Source organism: Panthera onca, chromosome B3 (genome assembly GCF_046562875.1).
Source record: "Panthera onca isolate mPanOnc1 chromosome B3, mPanOnc1 haplotype 2, whole genome shotgun sequence".
Lineage (NCBI taxonomy): Eukaryota > Metazoa > Chordata > Mammalia > Carnivora > Felidae > Panthera > Panthera onca.
In genome coordinates this window covers 21086695-21102497 of record NC_138344.1, presented here as the reverse complement: position 1 = coordinate 21102497, position 15803 = coordinate 21086695, and the positions used below count along the sequence as shown (strand labels likewise).

The window sequence follows — 15803 nt, the reverse complement described above, 5'->3', positions numbered from 1 at the left end:
TAGTCATTGTCTTCAGGCTGCTCTGAGGGTCTACAAAGTGACAGACATGTCCAGCTCTCCACCCACAACAACTTCAGTCACCCAATGGCAGGTCTCTAGAGAGAAGTGTGTTGCAAGCTGTAGCCAGGAGCACACAATGATGGAAAGAATACTAGTGATCTGACAGGAACTCCCACAGTGTCTGCTAAGCCCAGCCCTTATACCTCTCTGGCGCTGCTTGCTTCTCCTAGTAAATTTACTAATCCTGTCCTGGCTTCTTGGGGATCCTGCTTGGTCGTATTATCTGAGGGAGATCTTGCCAGGGAGAGTCAGGGGATGAGCTTCAGACCCACAGCTGCAGTTGGTCCTGAGGCCATAAATGATATTCAATATCTTCCTCTGTGTTATGGGCTGTATTGTGTCCCCCACCAAATTCCCCCTCATCCCCCACTTCAAATTCATATATTATATCATAGCCTTCAATATCTCTGAATGTGGCTGTTTGGAGAGAAGGTCTTTACAGAGGTGATAGAGTTAAAATGAGGCTGTTAGGGTGGCCCTAATCCACTAGGGGTGGTGTCCTTGTAAAAAAGGGGCAACTTGGACAGAGAGACAGATGTGAACATGTGGAAGACAATGTGAGGACACAGGGAGAAGATGGCTACGTACGAGCCAAGGAGGGAGAGGCCTGGCACGGATTCTCCTTCACAGCCCTACTGACACCTTGATTTTGGGATTCTGGCCTCCAGGGCTGTGAGGCATTTCTGTTGTTTATGTCTGTGTCTATGATAGTTTGCTATGAGCTCCCCAGGAAACTAATACACACTGCTACCATCTGTCCTAAACTCCTCTCATGCTTGGCCAGCACTACTGTCTGGGTGGTATGCCCAGCGGGATTACCTCCATCTCTGGGGATCTGAGCCCCTGGTTACCATGCACTTACCAGGTCATGGCTGCAGTGCTGTCTGGTCAGGGTTAAAACTGGACCTGAGAGCATCCAGAGATGCCACAACGGAGCCCCGATTCGAGGACAGTTCTCCTGTTCCTCTCTCTACATGATGAATAGGGCTATCCCCTTACAGGATGGCAACTCTTTTCTTGACCCACTTGTCTCCTGGCACAGGGAACCCTGAATTACCAGATAGTAACTGTACATGTAAGTCCAGTGTGACTCCTACTGGATCTCCAGTGGAAGATCCCTCCCCCTCTGGCAACGAGGACACCTAGACCCTCAGCAGACCCACAGAACTTACAATTGTGGTGGTGGGAAGCACTAGTTCCTTGTGTGGGTTGCTTGGAACGATAATGAGCAGGATGATTCCCACAAGGGACCCCTGTTTGTTCCTCGGCTTGTGCATCCAGTCATCGTAAACCTCTAGTTGAAGGCATGTGCCAGCCTGAAGAACAGTGCCCAACCTTGCAGGATGTATCTCTATGTTGGCAACTTAGCTGCAACTTTAGGAGGCTAAACTTTAGGAGGCTGTTCCCATGCCCCACTAGGCCAAAACCTTCTGGCTGGTGTAGAATCTTGTAGGAACCTGGATCTTAGGACCATGTGCTCATTGCTACCTATGCCTCCTTTTCCATAAAGTAAGCCTCTTGGTCCAAGGTAATGTGCAGGACCTCGTATCAGACAATATAAGTACTCAAATAGTGGTTCTGACAGGAAATGCTAATCCGTCCCTGGAATATGCAACATTCCCAATCAGGATGAATTGTTGGAATTTGCAGAACAGAAGGGGTAATTCATTGGCCACCAAGTGGCTGTTTGGTCTCTGTTAGGGGTGGTGCCATATCTGGGGGGTCAGCATGGTCTCTGTTGCTGACAGGTGGGACATTCAGCAATGGCTGTAGCTAGAGATCAGTCTCGGTGAGAGGAAGTCCATGCTGTTGGGACATGCATAGCCTTCTCTGCCACCATGGTTACTTTTCATAGGCCCCTCGTGCAAACCCTGGGCCGGCTGAGGACAGACATTGGTGGACTTCTCTCAGATGAGTCCCTTTGTTTACCTGGTTATGTCATACTTCCTTTGCACTGGGTGTTGTCAGGCGGGCATTAATGTGCAATGCCAAGATCCCTCCACGGGGTGCTTACTCCCATAGGTCCATCCACATGTGGTCACCATGACACAGAGCTTCCAGTCTTGCTCCTTAGGTACTGACCAACCGGCCAAGACATTTACTACTACTCATAAGTATGTTCAATTTATGTAAATATGGGTCATTTCTCTCACCATTCAGAATGGCTGACCAGGTACACTGCTTGAAGTCTGACTATGGGAGGATTCCCCCTCAGCACTATCTTTCAGGGACCTCCTTGAGTGGGGCTTCACTCCTTTGCTAATAGGGCCTTGCCTCTGCTCCGGGAGAATTGCTGAGGCCCTGAATGCAACAATCTCCCCTAAGGTGACCTGACCAATTCTTCTCTGATGCAGGAGAGGAGGGTTTGCTCAAATGCTGCCATGTGCCTTGAAATGGTAATTGATCAACCTGAGCTGATGGTTTCTTGTCATTTCCCACTTACTTGGGTCACCAGGAACCACACAACCAGTGCATCCCCTTCCTCTTGGTTTCTAGTCTTATTCAACACAGGTGGGAGTCTTAGGACTGCAGTGCTCTAGAAGGGGAGCCTGTGGGCTTCTTGGCATTCCACTCACCTCTGCCTGGTAAGGCATCTGTCTCCAGAGTCCCAGCCCCAGGGGCGGCACCCTAGGGCTACTCTGCACCCTTGTTCTTAGGTCTGGGGGCCTGAGAAGGATGTGCCTGTGGAGGTGGCTTCTAGGAAACCGCTCCCAGGAGAGCCCGGCAAGGGGGTTGGGAGAAGCAGGACAAGTCCCTGGAAGAAGCTGAGGAAGGGTGAATTTTCAGGTGAATTCCCAGATCAGGTCCATCCCATGTGGGGCTGGGAAGGGTCAATATACCCCTCTGGGTTTGTCCCACTCCATGGTAAGAGAACTTCCAACTTCTGTACCACTTGCTGCCCTGGGGGATGTTTACTCCCAGAAAGTTCCAGCCTTCCAGTGGTGTGAAGGTGGTTCTCCAAGGACAGCAGAGGAGGGACCAGCCTAGAAGGAAAGCCCATCAAAGCTGGCGGAAGGGTGCTCCTGGGATCAGGTGGGCACAGTTGGTGTCAGTTGCAACGTGTCGCTGAAGCATCCTAATTTCAAAGATGTATTGGTTCCCTGGGGCTGCTGTAACAAAGTACCATGACCTGGGTGGCTTACATACCCGAAATGTATTATCTCCAGGCTAGAAGTCTGAAATGAAGGTGTTAGTAGGGCTGGTTCCCTTTGAGGGCCATGAGGGAGAATCTTTTCCAGGCCCTTGCTCTTGCTACTGGTAGCCTCAGGCATTCCTTGGTTTATAGATGGTCTTCTCCCTGTGTCTTCACATTATCTTCCCTCTGTGCATGTCTGTCTCTGTCCAAATATCCCCGTTCTTTTTTTGGTAAAGATTTTATTTTTTAAAGTAATTTCTACACCCAACGTGGGGCTGAAACTCACAACCCTGAAATCAGGAGTCACATGCTCTGTGGGCTGAGCCAGCTAGGCACCCCCAAATACCTCCCCCCCTTTTTTAAAGATTTTATTTATTTAAAGTTTATTTATTTGAGAGAGAGAGAGAGCATGAGCAGAGGAGGGGCAGAGAGAGAGAGAGAGAAAGAGAATACTAAGCAGGCTCTGTACTTTCAGTGCAGAGCCCAATGAGGGGCCTGAACTGTGACATCATGACCTGAGCTGAAGTCAGACACTTAGCCAACTGAGCCACCCAGATGCCCCAAGATTTTATTAAGTAATCTCTACACCAATGTGGGGCTTGAACTCGCAACCCGGAGATCAAGAGTCACATGCTTTGCTGGCTGAGCCATCCAGGCACCCCCAAATACGCTCTTTCTATATGGACATCAGTCATATTGGATTAGGGTCCACCCTAATGATCTCATCTTAACTTGGTCATCTGCCAAGACCTTATTTCCAGATAAGTCACATTCACAGGTGAAGAGGGAGTATGGGGCAGGCTGAGGACAAAGTGCAAGCTAGCCACCCCCCCATCCCCCCCCCCAAGTGGGATATGTGTGATATTCCCCAGGCACTCTTGGCTGCCCAAGGACAAAGGAAAGGAAAGAAAACAAATGGTTAACTAATAGAGATCACAGTCATACAAGACATGAATCTCCATCAGTTTGCAAATGTCTTGGTAAATTACAAGAAAAAGGCAATCTTATCAATGCCTAATCTCCAAAAACCTAAAGCCTCAGTTTCCTGGAGCCCCTAATATCAACCCTCCATAGTGATGTGAGGAACAAAGGCAAGAAGGAAATTGCAGGTAAAATTAAATTTCCTTACAACCTGCAGCCCATTGACAAATACTTGAGGTAAATACAGACTATAACATTTCTCCAGGAACCCCCTACCGTCCTAATGCTTTAATAGAGGGAAAACAACCTTAGCTTGACAATAGCAAAGCCTTAGGTGTGTTAGGACTCCTCTTTAGCATATCAAAGTCCTTCTGGTGGTCTCCCTTTTGACTGTACTTCGCCAACTTCGTAGTAAAGAAGGAGCCACTCTTCACAACCCCAGTGCAGCTCTTCCTGTCCACAGGTCCCATCCCATGCTTTAGTAAAATCACCTTTTTCTCCAAAGACATCTTCAAGAATTCTTTCTTGGCCATTGGCTCCAGACCCCATGAACCCCACCATCACTCCAAAACTTCATCAATAGGTACTAAAGGTTAGGACCTTAACATTGTTGGGGGTCACAACTCAGTCCATCACGGATGCTAAAATATGAAATGCTAAAGTTGATGCACTGTGGCATGCTCTGGGCTCCCTTGAGCTGGATAGCTGTGGGCATGTATCTTTATCTGCCTTACTGGCCAAGACGTGGCCTCCTAAACCCACGAAATACTCCCAAATAGGATAGAGCCCCATGATTATCCATTAGATAGAGATGGCAACAATTCAAGTGCAAAAGCTGATCTGAGCGGCCTCACTGCATCAGTAGCATGTACAGCCTCCAGTATCAGCGATCATACAAAGAAATGGTGAGAGCAGACTCTCCTGGAGAGCGAAGGGGCCCTGTAAGAAGGGCCCTCAAGGGGGGCACCCACATTGCCAAGGCCCCTGTGGGGAGAGAAGGCAGCTGAGAAAATGGAACAGTTGTCAGGCAGGGGTGTGGGGGAAGCTGCCAGTCCACTGGAGCCCTGCACTGCCAGGAAGACTGGGCTTTCTGCCTGGGGTGTCTTTAACAAGAGCTTCTCTGAGAAAGCATCAAAGAGCCCACTCCAGAGAGAAAGGAACCCTGCTGCAAAGGAACAATATCTCAAAGTCCTTTCTGGAAGTTATGAGGAGGCTTCTTGGGGTCACTGCATTCTGTGTAAAGGGTTCTAAGACTGACCAAAAGAAACAAAGGGGATCCAGCCCAGTGATTGGGGCAGGGTACCGGTGGGGAAATGGGGAATTAGAGGGCTGTGGCAGGGAGGGAACCAAGGTACAAGGCAGCCTCTTGTGGGCTTGATGCACTCCTTCCAGGAAGCCCTCCCCACAGCCCTTCTCCTCACCAGGGAACCATCTATCTGTTACCTTGCCCCTAATGTAGGGGTCAAGGTTGTCATCAGGCCTTGCCAGACCGAGGCCCTGGGAGCTCCACCAGCAGAGCAGGAGCTCAATCATGCTTGTGGAAGAGGAGCCAATGAACATGCCAGGAACCAGTCCCTTCCTCTGGTGCTGGGCCTACATTTAAAAAAAAAATGTTTATTTATTTTGAGAGGTGAGGGAGGAGCAGAGAGAGAGAGAGGGAGAGAAGGAGAGAATCCCAAGCAGGCTCTGTGCTGTCAGTGCAAAGCCCGATGTGAAGCTCAAACCCATAAACTGTGAGATCATGACCTGAGCTGATGCCAAGAGTCAGACGCTCAAATGACTGAGCCATCGAGGTGCCCCATGCATTCATTTGTACCTAGATGTGGGATGGTGGGCTCTAGCCCTCTGTCTGGGCGTGGGGGAAGCTCTTCACAAGGGCCACTGTTCAGGTGTGGAGCGGCCAGTCACGACGACTCAACAGGCTATGAGGAGGACCCTGCCCTAACCGTGGGTCAGGCTTCTTTCAGACCAGGACTTAAGTCTGGGGCCACAGCCCTGCCACTGTCTGGTTCCGCATCTTCCCATGCCATGGAAATATAGTAATGGCTTTTTGTTATTTTAAGTCATTCCCTGCATGTGATTAACTTTTAGGTATTCATAAGATTTTCTTCATGTAGATAAATGGGCACATTAGAAGATAATATGGCAGGGTTTCTCAGTCTCAGCACTACTGACATCTGGGCTTGGACCAAATTGCTTTTTGTGTGAGGAGCTGTCCTGAGCATTGTGGCTGTTTAGCTGCACTCCTGGCCTCTAGCCACTGGATACCAGTAACTTTGGCCCCATCTGTGACAACTCAGAATGTCTCCAGACACTGCCAGGGTTAGGCTCCAAGTTCTGATGTGTGACTGGGAAATGTGGTTCATCTTGTGTAAACCAAGGACAGCAGGTTTGGAGACAAGGTGGACTCTGAACCTGGAGTGAAGTCATTCAGCTTGGGGTCCCCCTGGAAAAACCACATTGTACAGCTGTGCTTGGAGCCCTCATCTGAGCACCACGTGAGCCCATGCAAATGTTGAAGGTCCCTGCAGAGCCTAGCACCAGTGACTGCAAAGCTGCTCTGTACAGCAACACCCCCACCGTGGACCCCATTGTGATCCAGCATGGGTCTGTGCTTCCCCGTACAATAACTGGTACAGCTACAGAAGTGGTTCTCTGAAGACCTCCCCGAAGCTCTCCTTCTGCAAGCTTTATGTACCCAGTTTTCAAAGTTCCTTTTAAGACATGGTTCCAAGGTTCTCCGGGTGCTCAAGTGAGACTGTTTTTGGAACTGAAATAGGCCCTGTGACAGTAAATGCTGCTGCTTTTTCTGGAATCTCTTGGTTCTCTTTCTTCCTAGTACTTGGTGGAAGCTACCATGAATAACCCTCATGATTCTCATTGTATCAGACAAGACGATTAAAGTCACAGGACACAGAAACTCAGCTTAAACTAACTTACATAACTGAAAAGTCTAGCAGCAGGGAGATCAGGCATGGCTGGATCCTGAGCTTCAAATGAGATCATCATGGCCTACTCCTCCCTTCAGCCCTGCTTTCCTCTGTCTTAGCTTTAGTCTGTAGCAGGCCCCATTCACGTGGGGGCCCTGACAGCTCTAGGTTTGCATTATCCTTACTGTGTACAATCTCAGTGGAAAGTGTGTCTCTTTCACAGTACTTTCAGCAAAAGTCCTCGGACTAAATCTTTCTGTTTTTTATTTAAAAAAAAAAATTTAAGTTTACTTATTTACTTTGAAAGAGACAGAAACAGCATAAGTGGGGGAAGGGGTAGAGAGAGAGGGAAAGAGAGAGAGAGAGAAAGAGAGAGGGAGAATCCCAAGCAGGCTCCACACTGTAGAGCCTGATGTGGGGCCGAAACTCACGAAACCGAGAGATCATGACCTGAGCCAAAACAAGAGTTGGACTCTTAACTGACTGAGCCACCCAGGTGCCCCAGGACTAAATCTTAAGGGACTTACTTGGGTTGCATACCTACCCCTGAGCAAAGCCCTAAAGTCAGGGGAAAAGAACATACAGATTTGGGTTGACCCAACTCATGTGCCCGTTCCAGGTACCCATTCCATGGGAGGGGTGAGTGGGCCGGAGGGGCCCCTTCTCCTAAGCTACAGGGACTGAGGATAAGGGAAGTGCAGTTCCTCAGAGGAACATCTGTGTGGCCATTACCAGAAGAAGGGCAACTCATTGCTACACAAACTATCTGATGGTCTTGGTGCTTAGGGAAAAGCAAAAAGATGAACCCCATAGCCCAGAGCCAAGGATGTGTTACCCTATCATACCACCCGCCTCACAAATACCAGTTACATATTGAGGCTACTGCTCCTTTACCTTTCCTTGTTAATTGTTAATGCTCAGTCTGTGATCAGCATCTTGTTTGAAACTGTTCTTGCTGAAGGGGTGCAGATCCCTTCCAAATGCTCAGCAGATCCAGAACAGGTGCAGTCAGACCTTGAAGGCAGAAGCTTCTCGATACCAACAAGAGCCCTCAAGATGGGTCCTGCCGGTCCTCTTGGCCCTCCTTGATCCCCGCTCTGATGAAGTTGCGCAGTGGGCTCTGCCCCCAGTCTATGGCCATGCCTGGCCACTGATCCCCAAACACATGCCCTCTGGACACAAGAGAAGCCTTGTGCCTGTCACGATCTGGCCCATCCTCTGTACCCCAGTGAGATTGTTGGTGGTGACATGTCCCATTCCTTGTAAGTAGGCATGCTCAAGTGACTGTCCACACTGTATCACACTTGGTCCACTCTGCTCTCTCTGCTGCACGATCTACCTCCCATCTGCACCAACATACTACCCACGTTCATACCTCACGGTCTCTGCTATCTCCCTCCATTATCTACACTAGAGAGTCTGTATGATAAAGAAGGTCTGCACTGTGGTGATTTCTTGCCCCGCGCTGTTATCAAAACGCAATGGGTATCTTCTCTCATAGAAACAACAGACCTCTGCTTTTCCCAGACTCATGCCAGCGCTCACACAATGGGTCCCTCTTCAAAGGTCCAATGCAAGGGTAAGCTCTGTGCTCCAATGTTCCTGGAGCCTTTTCTCTGTAGCTCCCAAGGCCAGGATCTGGACGGTCAGGAGGCAGAGGTTTCATTGTTTATAATAATCCATTTATTGCTATAAAAGTCTGGAATTTGGTGCAGAATCTGTGTCCTGAAATCAGTAAAAAAAAAAAAAAAAAAAAATCAATTGTATTTCCTTTTTAGGAAGATATTTTGCTTCCACAGTTGTCAAGGCATTTTCATGCTATGTGTCTCTGTGTCTTCTAAATTTTTGTTTAATGTTTATTTATTTTTGAGAGAGAAAGAGACAGAGTGCAAGTGGGGGAGGGGCAGACACAGAATCTGAAATAGGCTCCAGGCTCTGAGCTGTCAGCACAGAGCCTGATGAGGGGCTTCAGCTCACCAACGGTGAGATCTTGACCTGAGCTGAAGCCGACGCTTAACTGACTGAGCCACCCAGGCAACTCTATCTCTGTGTTTTCTAAAGTAAAGCACTGGGTCTTGGAAGAACCAGAGTGTGTTGTGGTTGGTGAATTTTCCCACTGACTTAAATCCTGAAAAAAAAGAATGAAGAGATTCTCCAGTGGTAGTTTAGATGACATTTCTTCTGATACATTGGGAACCTTGGGGATTTTGGGGGCCAACTTCCTCACCTAAACAGAGGAGGAAACTATACCACTGAGGCTCCAGGCGATCTACCTGAGGCCTTGTCCTGGCTGGTGCCTTAGCTGGGGTCAGAACTGAGAACACTTGGCTGCCAGTTCAAGGTATTTTGACCACACAAGGATGAAGGGTTGAAGGGGTAAGGGAGAAAAGCTCAAGTGTGCAGAATTACAAGAGAGGGGAGACCCAACATGGCCTAGTGGTAGCTTTATGGGAGATGAATTGTTCTACCCTCCCCAAAGGCAGAGGACATGTCTTTATCAGTCTACCCTCCCCACAGACAGAGGACATGTCTTTATCAGTCAAACCCATTTATACACTCAGCTTAGGAAGAAAAATTAATATTCTGTCATGCAGGAGTTTTATAAGGGAAGGTCCTCCCCAGCCAACAAGGCAGAGCATTAATCTTCTGCCCTATATAAGGAAGGCGTGTGTTGTTTTTTACAACTAAGTTATGGTGAATGCTGAGGAATTGACAAGTTTTTGGCTCCACTTTATAAATGCCCTGTAGGAAATCTGTCCTGGCGAGGAGATCCCCTGGTCTGAATGATATTGGCACCAAGCTTGCAATTCATGAATGGTGCCACCAAGTGGCGGTAGGTGGCATGGCCCTGTGGTCCAATCTTGGAGTCATGGCAGTGTATGTACTTTAGTTTCTGGATCAGAGTGTCTTATTTTTTTTTTTCCCTTTGGGAAAGGACCAGAGATTTCAAAAATCTGTTACTCTTTAAAGGGTTAAGAATCAGGGCACCTGGGTGGCTTAGCTGGTTGAGTGTCAGACTTCAGCTCAGGTCAGCCCTGCAAGGGGCTCTGTGCTGACAGCTCAGAACCTGGAGGTTCTGATCTCCAGCCCTGCAAGGGGCTCTGTGCTGACAGCTCAGAACCTGGAGGCTGCTTCGGATTCTGTGTCTTCCTCTCTCTCTGCCCTACCCAGCTCATGCTCTGTCTCTCTCCCCCTCTCTTTCGAAAATAAAGCATTAAAAAAACAAAGGGTTAAGAATCATGGTTATGAGAGATAATTTAAATTTTTGTTTTAAGATAAATAATATTATATACTTCAAAAAATATAATCAGTAAAAGGTCATTCTGTCATTTCTGCTCTAGCCACCAGTTTCCTTTCCATAGATGACCAACATTTATTAGTTTCTTATGATCCTTCAACAGAGGCTTTATGATTGCTTAACACACATGCATATGCTCTCTTTTTTCTTGTCTGTTTTACACACATGGGCATGTCACATACACCTTCTTCTCTTTGTTCTTTTTTTCTCAAACAATATATCTTGAATGTTCCATGTTAATTCATCATATTTCCTTGTTCCCTCCTTTTATGGCTGCATATAATTTGAGTAGATGTGCCCTCACGTTTTGAAGAGTACCCTATTCATGGGTATCAAGGCTATTTGCAGGCATTTACCACACAAACAACACAACTCTGCTCATGGCTATCTTCCATGTGTGTAGTATATGTGTATATAAATTCCTAGGAACCGAATTTTTAGGTCAAAGGGCTTGTGCACTTGTAATTTCAATAGAAGTGATCTAATTTTTCTCTATTGAAGTTGTACCAATTTTTACTCTCAGGAGCAGTGCAGGCTTCCAAAATTTCCCCTCGCCCTCGGGATATATTGTGTTGATGCACTCCTGGGTCTCTGATAGGTAAAAATTGTGGTGTTTAGGTATATGTGTGTGTGTGTGTGTGTGTGTGTGTGTGTGTGTGTGTGTTTAATGTTTATTTTGGAGAGAGAGAGAGATGGGGGGGGGGAGACACAGAATCTGAAGCAGACTCCAGGCTCTGAGCTGTTAGTACAGAGCCCGACGCAGGGCTCGAACTCACAGCCTTGAGGTCACGACCTGAGCCAACTCTGATGCTCAACCCACTGAGCCACCCAGGGACCCCTAGGTGTATTTTTAAACTCACATTTCTAATTATGAATAAGACGGATACCTTTTCAGATGTTTAAAAGTCATTTGTATTTCTTTTCCTGTGAACTGTTTGCTCCATATCTTTGTCTGTTTCTTTTCTATTGAATTGTTCTTTTTTCTTACCTATTTTTGATGCTATGTATATATTAGGGAAATGAACTGTTAGTGATCTGAGTTGCAAATACAGTATTTTGTTCCTTATTTGTGTTGACTTTGCTTATGGTGATGATTGCTATGTAGGAAGTTTTCTGAAGTCAAATTTAGCATCTTTTATGTTATGGCTTTTTAGTTTTGTGGAAGACACAGAGGCCTTTTCTGCTCCAAAATTCTTTCAAAATTCTCTCAATAGTGACGGTTGGCTATGGCTCACCAGATTTAGGAGTCCTGAGTTAGGTGGAGGCAGGCCTGTGCCTTTGACCCTGTGGAATGTGGACATCAGCCACTACTGCTCCTGCGTGAAGGGATGGGGTCCAACACCAGGGTTAGCCCAGAGGCTGCCCATGGGAAGAGTTTCAGGAGAGTTGTTGAAGGGAACAGGTCAGAATTAGCCACCCACCCCTATCCACAGATGCACAAGGCTGTGCAGATCATCTCTAGGCATAGGTGTCTGGTTTCCTACAGGATTTGACCACATGGGAGAAAGGCAAGAAGATGAAAGCATTTGTATTCCATACTTGACATTTAAGGCTATGGAATAATTTCCTCCCAATTGTTGCTATCCAGTGATTGACATTCAGGGTGGGGGGTGGGGTGGGAAGCTGGGCCCCTAGAAGGCTAGATGAAGCTGAACTTTTTGTTGGCTAGATGAACAGCATATTTAAGTAGGTGGAACACAAACAGTGGAGACAAGCCCACCTCAAGCAGCAAGGGGCGGTAGGTCAGGAATCTGCTCCTGGCCTGCTTTTGGGCTCTGCGGTTTCTGCTTTTGTTTGGCACTTGGGCTACAAAGCTGCCCTGCCAGGACCAGCTTCTCCTCTAAGGGGAGGCTCTGGCCCTCTGCGTCATTGTGAGTGTTTATTGGGCTGGGAGAGAGGTTTGGGGAGTGGAAGGTTGCCCAAGGCTACAGAAGTCCACACCAAGTCTGCTGTTAGTGCCAGTCAGGCTCAGGATTTAGCTTTACCCAGCTCTTTCTCCTCAGGGTCTCAGCTCTGGCCCTCAGAGCTGCAGGAGCCCCTCCCCCCACCCAGGCCTCCTCTTCCTTTTGCGGCCCTCCTCGTTTTCACCCTAATCAAGCCAAAGGAGAAAAGAAAACAGAAGGCAAATAAGCAGGACATGGGGGAGGAGGTACCTGAGCCTCTGCCCTGAGCATACAAGGCACCCTGTGCATAAGGCATCCAGGTATAGCCCACAGCTTACATCTGCCCCAGGACTGAATGAAAAGGCCAGAGGGGTCAAAGGTGACACTAGCGTCTCCAGCACAACCTTCAAGGACTTCAGGGGGGATTATTCACATTCTGGGCAGGGGGCGGGGGGGGGCATCACCGACACTGTTTGGGATGTGTGTGGGTATCTGGAAATGGACGAGGTTAGGGCCCTTTGCATTCAGGACAGCGAGGAGAGAGGAGGCTCGGGCGAGGCTCTAGGTAGGGGAAGTCAGCAGTGGAGGGCTCAGGTCGCCCTGGGCATTAGAAACAAGGGTGATGGATGGTTACAAGAGACTGGAGACCTGGAATGCAGCCCACGACTGGGAGGTCTGCGGTGGGGGAGCCTCCCCTCCCAGATGGGGCTTTCCCTAGAGGCTGTGATCCCCGAGGGCTTCTCGCCTGGGGCCTCCGCACGCGGCCGCGCGGGGCCGAGCAGGGCGCGGTCGCCTCGGCCCCACCACGCGGCACGAGCTCCCGAGCCCGCCAGGGGGCAGCGCGGCGCCGGGGGCAGAGTGCGGGCGCGGTGGAGCTCGCCGTTACCTGTTCGACCTGCCAGAGGACCAGACCACTACGGCTCCCGATCCGGCAGGTCCGGGGCGCTCCCGGGAATCTGTGTGCTCCCCAGGGTCCCGTGGGCGGGGGGGGGGGGGGTGTCGGGGCGCCGCGGCTTCCAGAGCCCGGGCTCCAGTCCCGGTCCCCGAGCTCAGCCCCGAAGAGCCCGGGGCCCCAGGTGCGCCCGCCCGCCCCGCCGACTGTCCCGGCGCCGGGCTCGGGCAGGGGGCTGGGCATCAGCGCATCTTTGTCCTCCCTTTCTTCCCGCCGCACGCTCTCGCCCGCGGGCGTTTTCCGACCCGCGCGGCTCGCCGGCGCTGTGGGTGGGGGGCGGCGGGCGAGGCCGGGCGGGGCGGTGGTGCGGGCGCCGGGCGGCCGCCGCAGGCCGGTGCGGGGAGCGCCGGGCGGCCGCGCCGCGTGCGCCCGGCAGAGGCGGCCCTGCGTGCCGTACGCCGCGTCCGGGGCGCGCCCGCCGCTATTCAGCTTCCCGGGCTCATTAGCAGTCTCGGTGTGCGGCTCCGCGCGGGCTCACAAAGAGCTGCGGCGGCGGCCGGGCGCTCGGCCTCGCGGACGGAGCCGGAGGCGGCGGGGCGGGGGCGGCCGTGGACCCGCGCAGCCCGGCGCCCGGCCCAGGTAAGCTGGGGGCCGCGGCCGCAGCCTGGGGGCTCCCGGGCCGGCGCGGCGCGGGGGTGGGGGGACCCGGGACGCGGGGCGGGGCGCGGATGCCGCGGCCCGAGCGCTGCCCCCCGGACCCGGCGGCACTGCGGCGCCGCCGGGCGCCGCTGGAGTCTGGGGGTGCGGACCGGCGCCCCTTCCGACCGGCGGGCGGGCGCGGCGAGGCCGAGCCGGAGGCTAAGGCATGCCCGGCGGGGGGCGCCACGGCGAGGGGCGACCCTGCGCGGACAAGGGGCGCTGGCCGGCGGTGGCTGCCCGTTCCGGTCCCGCCGGGCTGGCCGGGCCGCTGGTGCGTACCGCGGCCCCGCTTGGCGCTGGCACCAAGTCCCCGTGCAGAGCAAGTCCTGAGTTTGGGGTCGCTTATGGGTTCCCTGCCTCCCGGGAAGGCCAGCCCAGATCTTCGCCCCCTCCCCTCCCCCCCAATTTCCCTTTATAATGAGGCCCAGAGGGAAAAACTCCTCAATTAAAAATTTCACCCCCTGGTTCCCCTGGGCCACCGGCACGGGGCTGGGGGTGCGGCGCGACCCGCCACTCGCGTCGGCCCCTGCCTCACGGAGGGCACAGCCTGGCCAGGTTGCTGTTGGGGCATCGGGCCACCGACGATCCGGGCGGACATCGAGCCCCCGACCCCCAAGCCGGGCTTTGCGCGGCGCGGGTCGGGTCGGGCGGCGGGCCTTGGTGTGCCGAGGCTGGGGGCGAACTTGCCCGGGCCCGGGCGCCGAGGAAAGGTCCGGAGGGCGCCCGCGAGCGGCCCGCCCTGTCTGAGCCTCCCGGTGCTCGGAGGCTGAGATTGAGCCTGCTGGTCTTAACTTCGTATTTACTTGCAGGAGGAGGACTTAATTCTTTCAGATCAGTTCGTTCACTGCCTGACAGGGAGCGGACTCAAATCTGCGGTTAAAACAAACTCACAAATGGCCATGCAGACGGTGAAGTACCCCCAATCAGGAATCCCATCCCAACACTTCTTCCTGTGGGTGGGGTGGTCCCTGGCCTCTTCAGCCTCTGCCCTCTTTTCTGGGACTTCGCCCCCCCCCCCCCCCATGTCGGTTTAAGAAACAACAGTGGTTTTAGAAATGATGACCCGCAAGCTTCCGGAGAAGAAGCGGGACAACTTTTCCTGAAGTACACATATGAGGTGCTCCGTGGGTACCCGGCCTCCCGGTTAGACCTCCTCCTGCTGAGGTGATAGTGGAGGCTTCTCCTCCTGTGGGCAGCCACCACCATGCAAGGCCACACGGTCCTGTTTCTTAGTCCAGAGCTGCCAGGATGTCCTGCCCTGTGTCCTCACTCCAGGGTGACGATCTCCACTGCTTGCGTCTACAGCGTGGGCTGCAGTGGGTCTCCTGGATGAAGGACCACGTCGGCTTGGGAGCTGCTGGGACTCTGGGCGGTCTCCAGGGAGTTAGTGGACCAGTTGGAGCTTGCTAGAGGTCAGCTCCCTGAGCTGGCAGCCTCTCCAGGGGGTGCCCCCAGCACTGGCCAGGAGACCCTTGGAGTGGTGTCCAGAGCGGGGCTTGCGTCTGGTGGTGGCAGTAGTGATGGGGCACTGCCAGGGTCTTCTGTGGGCCTCTCTCTCTCCAGACCTCTTGTCGTTTGTTAGGGGGCACTGTGGTGCCCCTCCCCCCACTGCCTGCCTTTCCACCACCAGCCAGTACTGGGCTTCTGCACCTGGGAGATGTGCAGGCTGAACCAGATGGGGTGTGTGTGTGTGTGTGTGTGTGTGTGTGTGTGTGTGAGAGAGAGAGAGAGAGAGAGAGAGAGAGAGAGAGAGAGAGAGAGAGAGATGGGGTAGGCCTGTCAGGAGAGTGAAGCTTGTGGTGGTCAACTTCTTACTCTTCCCTGGTATGTGCTTCCTCGGACACCCAAGGCCGAGTGTGGCTCGTTAACTTGTTTGCATGATCATCCTCTGAGTAGTTCTGTCTCTCTCCCTGCCGCCTTTTTAAATATAAAATATTAGTTTCACAGGAATAATTGGTGGGGATGGATTGTGAAATGGAGGTGC

General features: G+C 51.9%; 1 protein-coding gene across 6 annotated transcripts in view; it reads left to right on the top strand.

Moving 5' to 3' along the window:
- Positions 1-13051: 13051 nt before the first annotated feature.
- Positions 13052-15803, top strand: part of APBA2 (amyloid beta precursor protein binding family A member 2) — a 265709-nt gene continuing 262957 nt past the window's right edge. For 4 of the 6 annotated variants that reach the window (XM_060617850.3, XM_081795842.1, XM_081795843.1 and 1 more), the window contains exon 1: positions 13243-13759. The gene's annotated coding sequence lies outside the window, so the exon portion shown is untranslated. Of the gene's footprint in view, positions 13164-13242; positions 13760-15803 lie in introns of those variants that run through there. The other 2 variants (XM_078448941.2, XM_060617852.3) reach the window with 2 other exon arrangements.